This window comes from Diplotaxodon limnothrissa, linkage group LG8, assembly GCF_057381915.1.
Source record: "Diplotaxodon limnothrissa isolate DT_005_m linkage group LG8, D_limnothrissa_male_GT1.1, whole genome shotgun sequence".
Lineage (NCBI taxonomy): Eukaryota > Metazoa > Chordata > Actinopteri > Cichliformes > Cichlidae > Diplotaxodon > Diplotaxodon limnothrissa.
In genome coordinates, this window is record NC_140603.1 from 30,823,962 (window position 1) to 30,836,017 (window position 12,056).

The 12,056-nt window shown below is 42.2% G+C and overlaps 1 protein-coding gene across 1 annotated transcript in view; it reads left to right on the forward strand.

The window, feature by feature from the left end:
* Positions 1–12,056, forward strand: part of LOC146627407 (glutamate receptor ionotropic, delta-1-like) — a 628,504-nt gene that overhangs the window by 318,958 nt on the left and 297,490 nt on the right. The gene's annotated exons all lie outside the window — the stretch shown is intronic.

The following is a 12,056-nucleotide window of genomic DNA, read 5'->3' on the forward strand; positions in this document are numbered from 1 at the left end:
AAATTGTGGTTTTCCCCAAATTTTTAGGGATTTGGTTGTATGTATTCCTCATATTCCTCCCACCATCTCAGTGTTTACTCATCCCTCATCCTCTCTCCAGCTCAGAGTCACACAATCAGCTCTCCCTGGGCCCCCCTCTCTGGGTCTCTCCCGTGGTCACTTAGCCTTTTTGTTCATTTGAAAGCACCAATTGTCATCATTTATCTCCGCCATGTCGCGTGGCTCATTCGGTTAATTGATCAGAAGCCTAATTACCAGAAAGGCACGCCGCCCTTCCACGCATTGAGCTCTACCTCAATAGATTTTAGCTGATCTCTTGCTAATTAGACACCAAATTGGATGTCATCCATGCCGTCTATTTTCAGGCCACATTTGTCACAGCTCAAGTAAAGTTTCAGCGATGCTCTAGTTTCAGTGAGCGTGTTTGCTGACCAATGGCTGCACGCCGTGTGCTGAAACGTACAGGTGAGAACCACAAACACATTAAGGACACTCCTGCCCAATGAACCTCTGAGTGTTGTCTGTGATAACTGGTACAAAAATGCAGATTCTGTAAGCACTGGAAGCCGTAGCCGGTTTCGTCCGTGCTCATCGGCGCCCCCTGTGGGGTTCACGGTGTGTCCCTCTTTGGATCTGCAGCCCTTCACAGCCCCGCCCATTATCAAGTCTTCTGGCTGCAATCTTTTGGCTCTTTTCAGAGTCATTCAGGTCTTTGAAATGCGTGCTGATTCCTCCCGTATCAAACATCTAATAGATTCCAGACTTTGACGGGACGACAAGATAATCTGCATTTTTCACTTCACCTGCGAGCGCTTATTTTATGGCTCATTGGCTTTTATGCAAACACATTTTCAACAAATGCTGCACCTTGAAGTAGAACAACTCAGGGCCGATTTTCAGTCTGAACTTCAGTTTGGGGTATAAATGTTTCCCAGCTGAGTCTACACAGACAAAACACGACGATCTTCAGTCGCATTAGCCTTACTGCTTTGCATTTTCATATTAGCTTCCCTTCCACAGCTGAAAACCCACGCTGTGGAAAACTATGAATTTTCTTCATCAGAGTTTCCTATTGTGTGTCTGCTTTGGGGGGGTTTTCTCAGCAAATTGTCATTAATACCAATCTAAGATGAAATGAAAGTTTGTGGGTCTGACACATAGAAATAACCTGCAGACACAAAAACAAGAGAAATGGCTGCGGCAGGATTTATTACAGCTGCCAGAGTCTGTGTGTGTTTGTCCTTCATGTTATTTCCTCCTTCCTTCCTGCAGAGACTGCTGCTGCTTGTTGCACTGATTTACAGAAGCAGGTGTGTGTGTGTGTGTGTGTGTGTGTGTGTGTGTGTGTGCATGTGCGCTGATTGTATGGAGATAGGTTGTGTTTTTAAATTACCACTGACACAATAGTCTGTGCCTCTGTGACAAGTCTTCCATGAAGGAGATATGAGTGCGGATATCACAGAGGGAAGATAATGATCGCAGCTTTATGAGGACGTTGTATGTCCGCTGTCAGGACTACACACTCACATTTAAATTCCTGTCAGGCTGTCCGTCACAGCCTCTCTGTCCTGCTGTTCTGTCCTTTTGGGTTCTGTTTTTCCCCCGATTTATTTAAAATGCCAACTTTTGTAGTCACAAGTGCCTCAAGCTCAAGCTGTGCCGAGCTGCGTCACACGAGTGGGTCTCTTTTTACCTGGCTAAATCACCGTGGTAACAACCTGGTCAGGAGCAAGCCGTGCACCATCTGATGATGTCATAAAAATACCTTTTCTACTTCCTCTCCTTCTTCTTCCAGTTACTTTTCAGGGTTCACTGCAGCAGATCATCGCCTCCTATCCCAGCATCCTCCTCTATCACACCAACCCTCTGCACATCCTCCTTCACTACATGAACTCCTGAGGTCTTCCTCTTTTCCTCCCGCCTGGGAGCTCCATCTTCATCATCCTTTATCCAGCACATCCACTCTCCCTCCTGCACATCTCAGTCTCGCCTCTCTAACTTTATCTCCAAGCTGAGCTGAGCAGAGTAGTTTCCCTGTGATGGACTCATTTCTAATCTTGTCCATCCTGGTTACTCGCAGTGAAAATCTGAACATCTTCCGCTCCACCTCTTCAACCAGTAAAATTAATTTCACTTTGATCTGCTGACAGACTAAAGTGGTTTCACACTTCCTTCAGTAATGGATGGGACAGCAAACTTAATGTGTAAATATATCTGCTTTAAAATGAATGAGCGCCCGTCACATTAGAACCAAACAGCAGCATTAAAGTAAACTTGAGATAAAATGCTTGTTTTACTCCTGTGTGATGAATCCAAAGATTCCTGACTTTTCATTCATTTCCTGTCTTATTTGCAGCCGTGTTGCATTGTGCTGTTACAATTTGTTCTTCGTGCACATTTTCCCCATTTTATCATCATCATCGTCTGATAACGTCTCCGACTGGAGCAGGCGGCACTCACAAAGATCATTTTGTGGAGAATATGAGTCATGTGATACGTGAAGCGCCTCGATTGTGCGAGCGTGCTCAGAAGCTGAAGCAGAGGGCCCGGCTTAACAAAAACAGCTGATAACCACCATCGTGGCGGCGCTATCTCTGCCTGGGATTTCAGGGTTGGTCTACTGTAAAGACAGCCTCGTAGTCTAGCCCTCTGCTGTCAGCAGCTGTGTAGTTTAGCTTTGTCTAATGCAAAGATATTAAACTCACACTCTGACGACTGAAAAGTAGCAAATTTGCACATAAATATCACAATTTGTTATCTTCATTTTGATAGATTTTTCCTTCTTTTGAATCTTCCTCGAGCCTCAGTGTTTGTTTTGCTGTGTGATTCTTCTTTATGCTGATTGCATTCAGACACAAACTGAAACACAGACTGTGAAGTGTCTGCAAACCAGTTATGAGCGCGCTTCTCTTGTGGTTCGGACCATTTTTGGAAGCATCTGAAGCGAAACTGCTGTTACCCCAGCGTTCTCCTCCAATCAGTTACTTTTAATTATATTTGTTTCCCTATTTAATATGTGTCAGAGTCGTGCTCTGCAAACACGAGGGTGCCTATAATGAACTGTGGAAACAAAAGCTGGCATGTGCATTGTGCTGTGCTTTCAGTGAAAGTCTGTGAAAAATCAGATGATAATTAAAGATGTTCTGTAGCCTTGGCTATTGTAAGCAAACACTGTGGACATGATATTTATTTATACTCCTTTCATGAAGACTTAACATGACCCTAATGCTGCAGTCACATCCTGTTACACTTTCTAGTTTAGGACTTTAAATAGATGTCATGTCTTTGTTAGAGTTTGTGTGGATATATGAAATCTCCACAGCTGTGCTGCACTGATAAATGTTATTACTGCACATGTGCTATACAATATACAGTCGTGTTTAAACGCTTCACACCAACTCGTTTTGCTAGCGCAGTAGCGTTTCTACTCTGTGTTTTGTCTTTATGTTCCTGCTGGGAAATGTGACAGCAAACATCGAGATGTCCGGTCTCCTGATCCGGGGGTTTGGATCCAGGGTTTTCAGCTTTATTATCTAATGTCCATTTGTTGGTTAGTTTGTGAAACGCTGTTCTAAGTTAATATGTTAGTGTTCAGCTTTTGGGGGTTTTGGTAGTCTTGTCATTTTAGCCCTTCTTACTGTTTCCTCTCAGTATTTAGTTGTCCGGTCGTTCGTGATCAGTTTCAGCTCTGTTCCCCAATGTGTCCACTCTTCCTGCTCATCACCAACCGGTCACGGCACATGAGCCTGGTTCCTTCCTGTTAAAGGCTTTTCTCTTTCCCACTATCGCCACTATCGCCAAGTGCTTGCTCATTGAGGGTCACGTGATTTCTGGTGTTCTTTTCTAATATTGTGAGGTCTTTACATTATAAAGCACCTCAAGGCAACTGTTGTTGGGATTTGGTGTTATTTAAACTGAATTAAAATTCCCTCATTGGCTCTTGTATTTACTGTCTCAGTCTCCCCTTGTCCTTCGTCGAGTCGTCCCTCTTAAAGCTCCCAGGTGTCTTCCCAGTTATTCCTCATCTCTGATTTTGTGTTGTTTTTGGAACTTCAATCCCATTTTGGAATTCGTCAGTAAACGCTCACGTTTTGTGCACTTCCATCTGTGGCATTCTTCATTCAGGCCTTCAAGCAACCACCACACTCATGATCAATGTACAGCAGTGGGGAATGGAAATATTGACTTTGATAGCTCTGTAATGGACTGAAAGTGATCGATTGGAATCCAAGTAAATACATTTAAATTACACCGTGATAAGATGTATGAGGGGGTGTGTTTACTGGACACACCCCCTCAGCTGTAAAAGGCTGATGGGGTATGGGTGGCACTCTGCTGTGTGGGGACCGTGGACACACAACTTTATGAACACAATGACTTGAGAATGAGGTAACGTATGATTTTCGATACATCTCCTACAAATCTCAGTAACCATAACCTCAAGGTCAGAGGTCAAGTTTCTGAAAATCCTGTGAATCTAATAACTCAAGCAGGAAGTCACCTAAGGGAGCTGAGGGTGGCACAGATGGGCGCCAGTACTTTTTAAGCCTGCCATGGCAGGTTCTGATGAACTGATTCTAATCTGTAGTAACAGTCACTGTATGGTGTTTGCTAATATCAGATTGTGTAGGTCAGGGTTAGCCTGTCATACACGGTGCAATCAGAATCAAAAAAGTGTAGTCATTTCATGATGCCAGTGTGTGTTGCCTATAATTGGTAGGACTTGCATTCACACTTCTAATAATCCCATTATATTTCAGTTATTAGAGGTGTGAAGAGAGGTTGTCTTCTTTTGTGTTTTTAATTTGTCATTCTCGTCTGGTTGAATAGACCGGTGTCAAGGAAAAAAGCCCACAGCGAAGGTCAGAGAAACCGATGACAACATGTTGAACACAGTCTAATTAACTGACAAGAAAATGAAATGAAAATGAAAAGTAATTAAAAAGTCACATCCAACTTCTCACTTCCTGACCTTTATCGTCAAACTTCTAACCTCTTTGTGGGTTAGAATTGTTTTTGGTCGAGTCTTGGAAGAAGGATAATGTCAGAGAGCTTATTTTAAACTGCAGCAACACTGAAGCTCAACAACTTAATGAAAGTAGGCCAACATGTAGTCCAAACACAATTTAGTACAGATATACATCTTCGTTTAAAGTCTCCTTTTAATGTTTCCTGATGAAGGTGGGCTCAGCATCAAACAACATGTCCCTATTTCTGATGCTAGTAAATGGTGTTTATACAGCATCCAGGTATATTTTGGCTCTAGCTTTGATGGAAGGTGTTAGCTTAGCTTCGGCATGTGTACCCTGGAGTCTTGTTGGTGTGTTTTCTCTGGTATTTTACCCAGACGAGACCCAGACTTTAAAGCCATATTTATTCAGCAAGGTCTTGTTTGGCACATCATTCATTGATGATTCAGTCCAGGTTTGTCCTACAGAGCATAATTTTATTTTTAACTCCTTTGTTCTTGTATATTTGTTGGTGTTATAGTCCTGCATCAGGCATTCAGCCCATAACGGGGTCTTTTAACTCTGATTTGGTCCACTTCAGGAATCTTTTTATGAACTGATTTTATTGCACGGCCTCATGTTTGCATTATTTTATCTTCTTTTACGTCTCCTGGTTACTCATTGTTTCGTCCTTGAGCTTTGCAGCTTCGCTGTACGGCGCTCTCTTCATAAATCGCTGCCGACCTTGACTTTGCTGCAAACATTACACATCACTCCATTAGCAGTTTCTGTTGTGTCGACCAGTGTCGGTAAAGATGTTTGATAGCCTTTGTTTAAGACTTCCAGCGGCTATTACAGGTTCCTGTCCTTGGCTTCAGTGCGTCAGATGTTGCTGAATGTCCTTTTGAAGGAAATGAAGCTGCATTATAGGAGGCGTGCTTTTTTTAGCTGCCTCCATTGCAGTGGTTTGTGTTTTTATGGGATAAGATTTTTGGAGCTTAGCTTTTACGGAAATTGTCCCGAACTCGAAAATATTGACGAGGAAAACAAAATAACACTGGTCCCGAAGAGTCTGGTCAAACAATGATTTTATTGAACACACGCGTGGGGAGATGGATACTGCACACAATCAGCATAGATCTCCACCCAAGAATACACTAGCAATTGCTTTTATAATGTCAGGGTTTGACGCCCCTTCTCGCATTTTCCAAGAACATTATTTGCATCTTTTACAGACAATGATCAATTTTAAGAAATAAATGCAGACACCGAAGTTCCCCTCTCTAGCATCTTCTACCAAATATAGCGATGACTTCAGGCCCTGAAGGTCCCCAGGGACTTGTCTTCTTTTTGGCACATCTTCTGTCACCTGTTACTAAGCAAACGCAACAGGTTGCTGAATAGTTTCAGGCCTTTGCTCAGGCCTGTTTCTAGATTATATGTACTATATGTGTTTTGTAAGCGTGTATGCAGTTTTAACCTTCTATAGCTCCAAGTCACTTACACAAAAGATCGTCCGGACATCGCGCCGAACGAGGCTTATGATCTTTCCTTAATTGACTGAGCTTCAAGTCTTTAATAAGCACAAAATGCAATGTGTGTATACAATTATTATGGCTGCGCCTATAATAAAAGGTTAATGTGAGGCCAGCAGGTTTAATAACCATCTTAATGCAATGTCAATGCTTTAGATTATATTGTTAATGCTGCAGGATATATTGTAGCTGTAAAATAATTTCTTTAATTCCACAAAATGAAACTTTTTAAATTTATTCAGTCATTCGTTCGATTTGTTTATCCGTCTTTTGTGTTTGAGTGTAGACGAAATAAGAAAAATCAGGAATAAAAAAAAATCGACTATTAAAAAAAAACACACACTAATAACCAGAATATGAGGGCATTTTTTATGCTGTTTTACCAAAGTGATGAAGAACTTTTAAGGCCAGATCCCAGATAAAGTGTAAAGTCTGAAATTTTGCTTTGATTAAAACTTTAATCAAAGTTAAATGTGTCTTGTCATCAAGAGAAATGATCAAATGCTATTATTTTATGTCTTTGTATAAAGTCATATGAAAAAGAAAGTACCTTCTTTAGCTGCAGTAACCTGCAAAATGATTTGACTTTTTCAGACTCTCATATCCTTGTGGAGGAATCTTGGTCCAATCTTATTTACGGTGTCGCTCCAGGTTATTGAGGTTTGCAGCATTCGTTCATGCACAGGTCTCTGAAGGTCCCACCACAGCGTTTCAGTCAGGTCTGAACTTTGACTGGTCCACTGCAGCACTACTGTTCCAGAAGTCTTGTGGTTTGTTCTGATGCAGCTTTGCAAACCTAAGCTGTGCTGCTGTGTGGTTCTTTATAGAGCGTATTCTTCTCCTGGCAAGCCTTCCAACCAAGCCGTTCTGTCTGTTTTAAATTGTACCATCATGAACACTAACATTTAACATGCTAACTGAGGCCTGTAGAGTCTGAGATGGAGCTTCTGGGTGTTTTGCAGTTTCTCTGACAATACACGATCTGACTTTGGGGTGACTTTTCTGGGATTTGTGCTCTTGGAAATGTTGTGGCAATGTGTTAATACACCTGAATGATCTGGACTAGCAAAGTACCAGAAATCTGCTTTCTAGGTCTGTTAGATCAGCAGCACCTCTAGATGCTACTTACTTACTTAGGGAAGTGAATCGAGAATCATTTCCCATTGGCTTAGTTTCCATGGAATTGTTAGCCTGCTATTAGCTCCATTTGCACTTATGCTACAATCAGCTGAGTTCACTTTGTGTGCCGGAGGAGGAGAATAGTGGTGTGAATATATAGAAATTACTTATATTTTTGTTGCACAAAGGATGATGGTAAAATGCAAACTGAATCCATTATAACTGCATTATACTGCTAACACAACTTCAGCTCTTTGCGAGCACCTGCACAAACAGCATGCTGACGCTAAGCTAGCAAAGAATCCAGAGCGATGCTAAAGCGAGTGCATGCAGACCCGAGCTCGGCAGCCAGAGCCTGAACTTCAACAGGTAACAAACTGATGAGTGGTCAGCCTGTAGAGTCACGATCACTGTGGCAACCGCTCTAACGTGTCTTTGTGCTGGTTTTCATTTTTGCTTTGTTCATATCATATCATTTGTTCATTAAAGAAACTGATGGACATTATGGACAATGCTGGGCATCCTCTGCACACGGCCATAAACAATCAGAAGAGTCTGTTCAGTGACAGGTTGCTTCTCCCAAAGACAAGAACTAACAGACTTAAAAACTCCTTTGTCCCACACGCCATCAGACTGTTTAACTCCTCTCTGGTGGGGAGAGGGAGGGGAAACAGGAGGACAAAGGAGGGAACAACTAAGCTGTAGTGCCTCTTCACCTCACTGTACAATACCTTTTGTGCAATACTTTTGTAAATAGTCAACAGTGCAATAGACTCAATACTTGAAATGTGCAATTCACTTGTATTTTTATTTTTATTCCTATTTATTCTATTTATCCCCTTCATATATTTTATTTATATTGTCTCTGTATTTATATATGTGTGTGTGTATAACTCTGTAACTTCTGTCGGTGCTGTGCTTTTTTGGAAATCGAATTTCCCAGAGGAACCCACCCGAGGGATTAATAAAGTTCTATCTTATCTTATCTTATCTTATCTTAAATACTAAAAGAAAGCTCACACGTGTGCCCTCGTTGGGGTAGGGGTTTGTGTTGTGTGTGGGACGGTAGGTTTACGCTGCTAAACGGTGATTATGAGACCGTGTGTTTCAGGGCATTTTACAGAGAAACCAAAAAAATAATGTAGTGAGTAGTGTAATGATTTACTTTCTTCTGGGAGTTATTAAGTGACATGCTGCATTATTTCAAAGTAAAGTGCACTGTGTAACATGTAATAGATTACTTTTTTTGAGTACGACACCAACACTAATAGAGGAAATACCTCGAACACGCACAAACCTACGACCACACAACATGCAGTTAGTTTGTATGATTGTATATTTCGCAATTGTGGTGACTTCCAGATTGGAGCCAATCAGAACCCAGTGAGAATCGATAAGTGATATCAGTAATTGAATCAGAATTGCTGTATTCTTATCAATTCCCAGCCTGCACGCACTCTAGAGGGCGGAGGATCTCCTGGAGCTGCTCAAACACTGTTTGAAGCCGTAGGCTCTTCTTATCAATAATATATGGAGCGCTGCAGTCCTCATGGTAACCTCGCTACTCCTCCTTTCAAAGACCGAGATCCGCAGAGAAATTCACAGCTCTACCCTACTTTCCTTTCCTCGTCTTCGTCACCACTGTCTCCTTTATCCAATCTGTCAAGTCTTTTCCTCTTATCTTCCATTGTCACTTTCTTCTCTTCATCACTCCTTTCTCCTCCTCTCATCATATTTTTCCTCCTATTGCCTCTTCTTCATGTCTTTTTCCTTTCTTCCTTCTGTGCTCGTCTTTTCTCTTCTCCTCTATATTTCTTTTCTACTCTTCGGTTCTTGTTTACCATTTTATTCTCTTCTTCCTTTCTCGTCTTTCTGTTTTCAACCTCCTACAACTTCTGATTCTTCTCTTTCCTAATCTCCTCACAGCCCCTCTCATCTCCTCACTCATCTTACCCACCCACCCCCCCTTTTCTTTTTACCTCCCATCCCCTCTTTTCATGTATTTTATTCCTCATTCTTTTCTCCTTTGTTCACTTCATTCCTGTTCAGTCCTTCCATCTCCTTCATTTTCTCTTTCCTGCTACTCGTCTTCCTCCCACTCTCTTCTGTCACGAACAAGCGAGTGCGTCCTTGATCTGCAGGCTCTCCGCCGGGCCCTGCAATCCCCCAGGCGGTGCTCTGTTTCTGGGATGAGGCACTGACCTCTGACCCTCCTCTCGGCTGCTTGTGAAGGCTGACAGGAACCACCGGGCTGCTCTGCTCCTCAGGGAGTTCAGTGAGACAAGAGAGGAGGAGGAGGAGGCCGACAGGCAGAGATATTTCACACTCATGTTGGAGCGGTTCCCCTCAGGGCTGAGCAGGGGATTTTGTTTGAAGTCTGGATCTGTCTGGTCAGCTTTGCCTTTCTGGACTCTAGCCAAACCTTTTGCCGCCGCTGCTGTTGTTGTTGTCGGGGATGGACTGATTAGCCGGTCGTTCATCATAATTAGGTGATAGATGTATGTTAAAAAGGCCGTTGGTAGGGTCCAAAATTAACTTCTTCGTTCACCTGCCAAGAGCTGGTAAACAAACCGATGCACCTGCCAACAGCATCTTCCAGCAGCCAAGCTAATTTTTCAGAACTGTGATCAGATCCTGAGTGAGCTGCACAGTAATGAGACCATTTAAAACTTGTCCTCTATTAAAGCGAAGCTGTGTTGTGCTGCTTTATCTTTATCATGATTATCACTGTTATTATCATCTCTTTAATTAAGAAAATAATCTTCTGATAGAAGTATATAAAGCACTAGATTAGTGTATGATTAGTGTATATCTATATCTATACGTATATGTTACACACTGGTTGCCATGTTATTTCCATCCAGAAATGAACATGTTTATGACCAGAGAGTGGAGTGCTAAATTATCATCATTAGCTGAATCACACAACCACACACACACACAGAGACCTGCTAATAAGTTCAGACTAATGAGATACTAGACATTTGCTCACCAAACCCAGAGCACCGAAATTCATTGTTCACACATATCTAACATATCCGTCAGCTGAGCCGTGCCCAAGCATTCGGCTATACAGATATTCATTTGCTGGCTCATATTCACAGCATTAATTAACATGCTTTAGCTAACCTCGTGTTGCTAACCTCATGTTGCTAACCTCTGTGTTGCTAACCTCTGTGTTGCTAACCTCTGTGTTGCTAACCTCGTGTTGCTAACCTCGTGTTGCTAACTTAGTGAGTGTGTCGCTACATTCACCAAGCTTTAATCTTAAAAAATGCAGACTTAAAAAGTATGTTAGTTCTTCTTCTTTGTGCTCTTTGGGCACAGAAACATTTCTCTCGCGCTCTTCATCATTGAGGTTTCTTAAATGTCTCCTACGCCCATCCCATCCTTAAAGAAGTAGAGTTTTTGATGATAGTCAAAGTTGTCCAAATAAACAAACTAGTCACGAGGACAGTGTTTTTATGATGCAGGCTGCGTTTATTCCAGGTGCTGAGTTTAATTATCTTTACATCAGAGTCTGTGGGGATTGGTTCACGTCTGGAACACCAAGTGGTCATTAGAGGAATGGGTTGTACGAACACTGTGCGCTGTTTGTTAAGCTGCAGCCGTTCAACCGGGCTTATATGGTTGACGAAGAGAACGTGTATTAAAGAATACGCTGTGGGATTCCCAAAGCCAGCGTGAGTGTGCATTCTTTCGACTATCCTGCTAAGTGTTTTGCCGCCTCCTCTCAACCACTAAACACAACCCGACATTACATGGTGTTGAGATTTTCCCAGATGCATGCAGCTGTTTGAGGTGCTCACATTTCCTCAAAGATTTTGCATTTTGTTTTTGAACACCGATGTAAGTGTTCTTCATGATTAAATAGAGGTTACACTGACTCGCTACACCTCCTCCAGGCAGAGTATGGTATTACAGAAAGTGTTTGTTCCGATTCTGTCAACGTTTTGCGTGAACCTTGGAAGACTTTAAGATATTTTTGAAACACAGGCATGTACAAATAGTCCATTTTAAGCCGTTTGGTATCATTGAGAAACAGAAGACGGTGACTTGAATGCTTTTTCATAACTCTAATCCTGCAGCTTTTTTGTGTCGACTGACTGGCCCGTGGTTCAGCTCTCCTTTGATCTGTGTATTTATCCAACCATCACTGCTCTCCATGACAGCACCTGCACAGTCAGTTAGCCTCTGTGGCGGTTATTCTCGTTTGATTTGCCATTAGATGTTCTCTGACCCTCATAAATGATCTCCTATGAATGATGTCGTATCAGTCTGTGTCCTAAGGGAATGCAGGCTGAGGTTTTCTGTTTTTTTTAAGGACACAGTAGATAAAAACAGCACATCAAACATAACAAAAGGTGACACGTTAAGACAGAGAAATCTCCTCTGCCAGTAAAGTGTCCTTCTGCCTTCGTGCCACAGCATGGGCACTTTAACGCCACATGCA